This window comes from Amphiura filiformis, chromosome 14, assembly GCF_039555335.1.
Source record: "Amphiura filiformis chromosome 14, Afil_fr2py, whole genome shotgun sequence".
In the NCBI taxonomy this organism is placed as follows: domain Eukaryota; kingdom Metazoa; phylum Echinodermata; class Ophiuroidea; order Amphilepidida; family Amphiuridae; genus Amphiura; species Amphiura filiformis.
Window position 1 is genome coordinate 44,887,399 of NC_092641.1, and position 8,920 is coordinate 44,896,318.

At 36.5% G+C, this 8,920-nt stretch overlaps 1 long non-coding RNA gene across 1 annotated transcript in view; it reads left to right on the plus strand.

Moving 5' to 3' along the window:
• Positions 1–7,355, plus strand: part of LOC140170167 (uncharacterized) — a 28,421-nt gene extending 21,066 nt beyond the window's left edge. Inside the window, exons 4-5 of the long non-coding RNA XR_011861501.1 lie at positions 1,101–1,155; positions 4,108–7,355. This is a non-coding gene — a long non-coding RNA (uncharacterized lncRNA). The remainder of the gene's footprint in view (positions 1–1,100; positions 1,156–4,107) is intronic.
• The last annotated feature ends 1,565 nt before the right edge of the window (positions 7,356–8,920 follow it).

Consider the following 8,920-nt stretch of genomic DNA (forward strand, 5'->3'; position numbering starts at 1 on the left):
TTCACTTGTTCCATTGTACTTTTGTATTGTTTACCTGACACTGCTATGGGTTCTGGAATTGGTCATATTTAGCCATCAAACTTTACCTATTTTTATTTTGTTGTTCAGTTTAGCATGTCTGCATGCTTAGTACACATTATGTTAGTATACCTTGCACTATTTCTTTCCAATTCTGAAAACCTGAATGGCTACACATGGAATGCCCAATCTATTAACATGATTAAAAGCTGCCAATGTTTGTGATTTTATTATGAGTCAAAAGTCATGTACTAGAGGCATAGCTATTAAAGCAGACATTAAAGGGGTGTTTCGTGATCCACAGCCTCATCCACAGCCTTATACCACTGGAAACCTCTGGCTACATAATGTTTATGTACATGGACTCACATATTTCAATCAGACAAAAATCTATATCCAATAGCGTTACCTTAAAGCTAGTATTATAAGTGTCTCCTTAACTAATAGCAAAAGGTGCCCACTGGTATCTTGGAGGCATTGTCTTTTTTTTAAAGACAGTTATTGTTTATTTTTTAGCCCAATTATTTCTCATGATGTTGATATACATATGAATTGTAATATCACAATTTACTAATATATAATAAAGAAGCGGCTGATTTTATCCATATGTTTAAAAACCATTAAATTTGTAATACTTGATTCAGTGTTTTTTTTCTGAGAACAACAACAGTATACGTTCTGTGCATTGAGCGTGTTTACAGTCCATTCTCTCAAAGCGGGCACATTTCATTTCATGACGTCAAACCCATGATGTGCACTGGCTGTAAATTGTTATTGTTTAGATTTTTTCAAAATATAGGGAACAGATAATGAACTATTCCAGTTGACATCCATATACCCCCTAATATCAACGTCAACACAACATTAATTTTCCATACAGGGAGCATAGCAGGGAGTGTGAATTTCAATGGTGTTACCTAAATGAGTGACCCATAAGCGTACTCCCTCTGTGTGGGAGATTAAGGTCATGTCGTCCATAGGGGGTGCTTGGATTTCAACCAGAATAGCCCATTTTTTACTCATCCCATGTAGATAAATAGAAATAATAATTGATGCGTTTTACGCTTATTCTTTCGTTCCAGATTTATTCTCTGCTTTTCTGCATTAAACATCTGTGTGACGTCATAGTGATCCTAGGTAAGTTGATCAATAATATTATTTATTATTCGTAGCATCAGGCTATTTAATCAAAATAATTAGCATCGGCAGTGATGCACTGAAAAATAATTTGAAAATCTTCACAGGCTCCGAGTCTGAGATATACCAACATGATCTTAACGACGGTAAAAATTATTACGCCATTAGGGACACTTCGGCGGTAATCCCGGCGGTAATTTTGTTCCTGATCTCTAGAGCCTCCTTGACCCAACGTTTATATCTGTCTAGCTCCGTGCCTCTGACCTCTGCTTCCCCCGACCTTCCTGCGACATGATCAGTGATAGACGATTTGTGGATGGTTGTAAGCGAAGTTCTTTCCTTTTTGCTCCGGTGACTGTTTTTCCAGCCATGGCTTAATTCTGAATTGGCACTTAATTTGGGTGTACTTTGTCTTGGGTTCAATCTCTATCATGGAAAGTTTGCTATATCTTTCTAAATATAATGATTGTTTGTTCTAGATTTGTGTTTTAGCGTTTCATATTTGAAAGAACTAATGATTAATTGCAACATTTCGAAACTACAAACCCAAACTGGGTGCTATGATGTACAAGATTGGGCTACGAGTATGCATTTTACCAAGTTAGCAATAAGTATTTCCTTCATGTTGCCAATGCATAACTTTCTTTATTATACTCAAAAACGGATTTTATTATACATGTACTAGAAAGTTGTTTACGTGCATATAGGCTCCTTCACAGCCGGTTTCTGTTGTGTATGTTTACAACTGAGCCACATACAGACTGGGTTGCCGGGACTACCAGACAAAGAATCTGTTTTTTGACTATAACAATGTAATAAGGTCTGGATTTGGCTTATCATTTTTACTGATAAGATGGCTAATTGAAAATAAACACTTATTTTGTAAACAGATAATGCTCTGTGGTTATTTATGGATGGAAACTTAGGAAATTGCTATTAATGAAATAATTAATATATTAAACATACATTTTGCTTTGTTAACGATGAAAATCCATTCACAAATAAGGTTTTTAGGAACCATTCGACATTATACATTTTGAACAATTTTGCTCTTTGAAAAAGGATACAATTGCACCCCTGCTGATCCGACTACTGATAAGCTGTCAACAAGCATTGACAAGTAAAGTGTGACCACTAATTAAACAATAATAATGAGCATTATCTGACCATTCCCTGATCTGGCCAGAGCTGGGTATGAATAGTGCAGGTGCCTACTACCAACACTAATTGATGCTGGGAGTGACACCAGTCGTCGGGGGGGGGGGGGGGGATACCAGAAATTGGGGTAGATAGTGGCTTTGGTTTTATACATTTTTGGTACATGTAGAGCAACCGGGAATCCCTGGGAGTGAGTAATCAGTCTTTTTGATTAGGCCAATGAAAGTCGATTTTGAGTTTCCCGTCACCGCCCTCACTTCATTTTCTGACCCTCACTTGAACTCATTATTGTGACTATTTTTAATATACTTTTGAATCTCATTAGGGCTAAACATCCTTCTTCAAGTGAATAAGTGGCAAATAACAACATATTTTACATACGTGTCATCATATAATGAAAGGCAGAAAAATAATGAATAATGAAAAAGTTACCTCACTTGTTTTCAGAAATTATGTGACGGGAAACTCAAAATTGACTGTTAGTGGCCTTATAATGTGATTGTAACTACCAGTAAACTATACATTACGAATAGATATATCTAAAATTAATTACCATGCTTTTAATGGATTTAATACTAAATATTGGTAAATAGTAAAACACAGAAAAGGTAAAAGGACAGAAATTTGGAGTTTATATGAATAAAAGATTTGAGAGGAATTCGAAGGAGTTAGATTGTTATGGACATGGTGGGTTTAAGCGGAAAATGTTGAAGGTCAGGTCAAGGTCATCCGAGGTGAATGTGACGTATAGTTTTGTACTTATTGTTTTCAGTTTGCCAACAATATTATGTATTTATTTACTTTGAAAAATATATAAAAATAAAATCTATTTAGTTAACTACCGAAATTTCACATAATTTACAAAATATGATGAATGTCTGATTTACACAACTCGATTTTAAATTGGTATTTCTTCAAACCCGATTTTCTCGAAAAGTTGTTTATTCACGGTGCCTCACTATACGCCACTATTGAATACAGCCGACGAATTAACCATTTTAAAAACTTTTTGAAGGTTAAGTGACGAATAGATCCCTTAAAGAGGGCCACAAATATGACTCTAAGATTTTTATTGGCACGTCCCTAAATTTAAAATGTTCCCATTCAAAATTTTTGTGGTAAAGTAAAATGATAGGAACTCTTACGGCTCCAAATTTAGTGTCAATAACATTATTTACTTTTTGAGATATAAGCAAAACAAAAACAGAAATGATTTTTTTTTCAACTTTTCAAATACAATGCTGGTGAAAATATGTTGGGACACGTATGTAAAACCCACACTATATTATGTCATTTTCCCCTTATTGTTAACATGATGAAATGGAGGATTCTTTGGTATCAAGCCTAAGGGACGCACCATTAGATTCTCGGGGGGGCATGGGAGTTTGGGTCAGGCAGAATTTTTTCCGCCTCCGAAGGCAGAATTTTTTTTCGCTGCCTTCGGTTTTTTATTTTTCAATTTTAATGTATACTTTTATACAAAGTTGGGTGGGGGAGGCAAAATCAGTGAGGCAAAATCTTTTTTTTTCGTCTCACTAGTGGGCGAAGTTTTTTTATTCGTCTCACTAGTGGGCGAAGTTTTTTTTTCCAAAAAACTCCCATGCTCCCCCTGGAAATCTAATGGTGCACCCCTAAACAGTTTCCTAACACTCCAACCCTCCCTCATTCCGTACCAATCAATGTTGGGTGCCACTAGGCGTGCGTGACCAAAAAAGTAGGATTCACCATTGATCGGGGGAGTGGGAGCTTAGTTATATCACCCTATTTATAGCTAGTTTTGTTTTGTATTAACAGATAATGGCCGCACCGGACAAGACCTGTTTTGTTATTCTCATTTTGGTGTTTTTACCGTTGTTAACCATGGCCGGGCCTGTAGAAGAAAAGGGACTGGACGATATGCGTGATATTCACCTGAGAGAGGTTCTTGAAGAACATGAAGAACGAGGATGGGCAGTAGACAATCAATATGGTGGTATGACTACAAGAAATGGAAAAACGTGTGTATCGGGCAGTGGTTATGGACGTGGGTGTTGGTACCATGGGGAGTCGTATATTTGGTGTTACACTACTGATCCTTACACTAGATGGGAATCGTGTTGTAAAAACGAGTGTAAAACGTATGGTAAAGGTTTTGGGATTACGTGGTATGAATGCGATAACGGGGATGGCACCACCATCAACTGTAATCAGTAGTGATTCGCACATGATCAAAACATCAAGGTGTTAATTTTCAATAATATATTGATCTAGATAATGGAAATTGATTTTTAGGTTGCTTCGACCAACAATACCTCGTCTACCCTTAATTGGAAATCTTTGCATTTTGCTTCACATTAATATTTTACCCTTCACGTCAATACTATTATAGACAGAAGGAGCACATTCCAAATTACAAATTTGCAAAAAAATACACAATATGGCGTTCCAAGAAGATACATAAATGAGTTGTAGAGATGTAACTTTTAATGTTAAATATAAATCAAGAATGTAAAATGGATATTCGCTTTGGAAGTGATGATGTAACAGGATTAATTACCATAGCAATAGATAAATAAAATAGATCACCCTGCAGTACGACAGCAACTTCGTGACCTCTTTTGTTCGACAGAAAATTTACGGGTTACGTAACACAATGTTGAAATTTTAGCCGGCAAACGCTTTTTATCAAAATAGCTCCAGAAATGGAAGACACTGGTCGTATATTGCTCCATTTATGTACCCTGACCACAGATAAGATATCAAACATTTGTGTAAAGCAACAAATAACGTGTAAAAGTTGAATTAAATGGAAAAAAAGAAGCCTGAACATGTCCAAAGTAGCTCGGAAAATGAGAAAAATTGCATGTCACGAACACAAAATGTTCATATCATCAAGCAAGAAAAAGCGCCGGAATCAAAAATGGGTGTCATGTTATATATAGAATAACTAAAGTTAGCTTGCCTGAAAATTTCATGATTTTTGGTTGGGGTATATTTCTAGTCGCATATTGAGCATGTTGAAATGTTTATCTTTGTGCGTGACTACTGCCACGCCATATATTGTACGGCCGATGTTTTTCCTGCAAAGAAACTTTCATTGTTTTTATATTGATCATGTTGAACTTGGTATTTGCTATAATGAGTATAATGGCCTGTAAATTTAATATGGTCATTGTTTTATTGCTTACTGTATGTATATGCTGTGCTACCATGCGTCTTTCACTTGGTTGGGACCCTTTGCTCGTTCTTATTTTCTCCTTTCCTTGTGAGGGATGCTTGGTGTAGCCTAATTAATCATGTTAATGTAGTTTGTATTTTAAGGTGTATTATTTAAGGATTTTTGTACACTTATTTAGTTTTTACTTTTATGTATGTGTGCTCTGTAAAGCGCATCGAGACTTCTGTATGATGCGCTATATAAATCTCTTTTATTATTATTATTATTATTGTCAATTGTCCATTGTTGGTTATTTAACTTGAAAATAATACTCCCAACGTTCAAACAATTTTAAAAGTCAGCATAAAGGTTTGTGTTACATTATTTGGACGGTGTTAATTCATTCCAGAAATAGAATACACAAGTGAGCCACTGAGTGGGAATAACATTGCTATTATTGTCACCGAATTAATCATATCTCTGGTATGGCTTAGTGGTAAATACATGTATTTGGAAGTTCGATCTTGGTTCGAACCCCGCAAGCACCTCTTTGATTTTTGATTTGATTTTAACTCATATTTTTAAATCCTAGTTTTCATATTTTTTTTAAATTAAAGTATACGATTTCGGGCAAATTTGAAGTTTTGTTATTCCAAAAATTATAACAATATTTATAATATTAGTAAATAACTGTCAGGAAGGTTTTCACGTTACATTTAAAGCAGAAGTAGCGAGATAAAAATGAAAGAAAACACTTAATATCTTGACCGCTTAACTGTGGTGTTCTATGGGGATTAGTCTTAATAAGACATCAAAGTTAGTTGCTCTATCTAGACAACGAACTTGGCCGATTCCAATTAGGTGTAATCCGAGGTGTAAGTTGGACATTGTGTAAAAATTACAAATATGCCAAAATATTAGGTTTGAAATTCGTGCATCTCATGATTTGATATGTATGCATAAAAGCTCATAAAATGTGATGCGATCAAGCAAAATCAGTCGGAACTCGGCAATAATAAATTTTCAGTTTCCTATAGAATAGTAAAAATCATTTATAAAGCTGGATTCTGCAGAAAATCCAATTAAAATTGAACAACCCGTTCCAAAGATATGTGCAATTAAAGAGTTTCCAAAACAACAGGAAACAAAAGGAAAAATTTCCTTTGTTTGGCTATATCTCAAAATCAATATTTCCGAGTTCCGACTGATTTGGCTTGATCGCATCACAAATATGTTGCCGATAGGGGAGGGGTCTAGTCCAATTAAAAAATCGTGAAAATCTGTGTTGACGTTCCTTTATTTGTGAGCTTAGTTGCTGTCGTACTGCCCGCACTATGTTCACGCGGTACCTATGCATTGAACCATAGATGTCCAAGAAAGGCTGATCACTCGCACCTGTAAGAGAAGTATGAAAAGAGCGGTATTGTATTCAAGCTATGTTTGCTGACATACACAGGTGATTAGTGCAATCTGCTTGTAGTGCAGGGCGGTTTATTCAAAATTGTATTAATCTATTGCTATGGTAGTTAATCCAATTATGACGTCACTTCTACGGCGTATACTGGTTGTACGATGATATATTGAAATAGTATCGGTATCATTACCAGGGATATAAGACGGCCTAAAACATTGGTACTCATTAGGTAATCAACAATTAAAATCAAAGACGGGCCTCTGGTGCATGAGGTGTCACATGACCTGGAACGCCTAATAGTGTTTATGCGTAAAGCTTGTAAATTGTACGATGATATTTAAATAGTATTGGTATTATTACTAGGGTTATAACATTGTTCTCACTATTTAAACAGGTAATAATTGGTTATTAGTATCTTTTAACATGTTTAAGATTACTAAAAGACGTTCGAAATAAAATAATTTGGGTTGTGGGTAATCTTTCAGTATAACATTTGTAGTTTCCTATTTTTGTGAGAATGTGTGTCGGAGGGGGATGGGGTTGGATGCACTCAACTTTGAAAGTGACGGAAGTACAATAACCAGGTCTTTCGGCGAGAGATGTGACCCCCCGGGATTCAACCCCGGGGAGCCCTAAACTTTTGTAAACTTTTGACATAACGTGTCCGTATACCTGTTAATTAGGCCCTCTTTTCTGAAGTCGAATATTTTAAAGTCCTACCTGATGACCCCATTTTTAATGTCCGGTTACCCAATGACCTATCATACTCTATGAAAGATTTGACATCAAAAAGGGCAGTGACGTAGCCTCATAGGTGCACGGGGGCACGTGCCCCCAATCGATTGCAAAATTTAGAAAATCCCATAGGAAAATGGTCAAAAAATGCTTGTGCCCCCCCCCAATCAGACCCGGTGCCCCCCCAATCATGGTCGGTTCCCCACCCCAAAAATAATTTCTAAATGTTTAAAGTGACTTTCAGAACAACAAATTCAACTAAGCTTGAACTTTGTGTGACACACATCTTCATCAGAGAAGTTCTTTGATGTTGTGTTCGACTTGCCCTTTTGTTGACCATTGTTGTACAAGGATGGAAGTTCCAGTTTTTGATCGCGATTTTAACTTCTGGCGATTTTTTCTTGACTTGGATGGCCTCCCTCACTAAACTGGGGTAATCTCTATCATCATAAAGATAATCTCGTCACAACATTGACTGGGAATCTGCAAAGATTTAAGACAAGGGTGATAAAGACTACCCCCGTTAGTGAAGAAGGACTTCCAAATTAAGAAACAATCGCCAGAACAAATGCGAGATTAAGGTCTGGATTTGCCGGGTGGTGGTGTTGGTGCCAAGATTTACTAATTTTTGACGTCGTCATTGGTTTAGCACGTAAACACAAAACTATGACAAATCATTCCAAAAGTATATTAACATTATAAAGTAATACCACTAGTCTAAATCCGGTGGGTGTACCAGTGCACCCCACCACAGTTTAAAGTATGGTTTCACTCTTTTCGCGCGCTGCCGCGATATGTTATGATTCAAGTTCATTGTTAACAGTTGTTAACAGTATGTGAACTTGGTATATCCCGATTCATGCTCGCTCTCGCAGGTTTTCTCCGGGAATTCCGGTTTCCTCCTGCTTTCAAAATCGGCGATAAGTTGTTTGGTTATCAAAAACTCCCTTCACCCAATGGAATTTGGGGAGCTGCACAGATAATTGGTGGATGTTACAATCTAAGTGCGGATAGGTTTGCGTCAGGTTCGGCTGCAAGTAGCCTAGTTGATGCGATCTGATTCTGATGATTCACCGGCAGCAGCGAAATTACAGCACTTTGAATCCTCCGGAAAATGCGCTATATAATTCCAAAATTTATTTATTTATTTATTTATTAAATTTATTATTTATGTTCCCTGCTGTGTGCTCAGGCTTATGTCACTGAGATCCTCCTTGAGTTCGGTGTCATAGTTCCTTCTGTTCTGTTTTTCTTTCGAACGATAAAACGTGACGCTTCTTTCTTGCAACTCTCCTACAATTGTCATTAAACCAAATTGATTT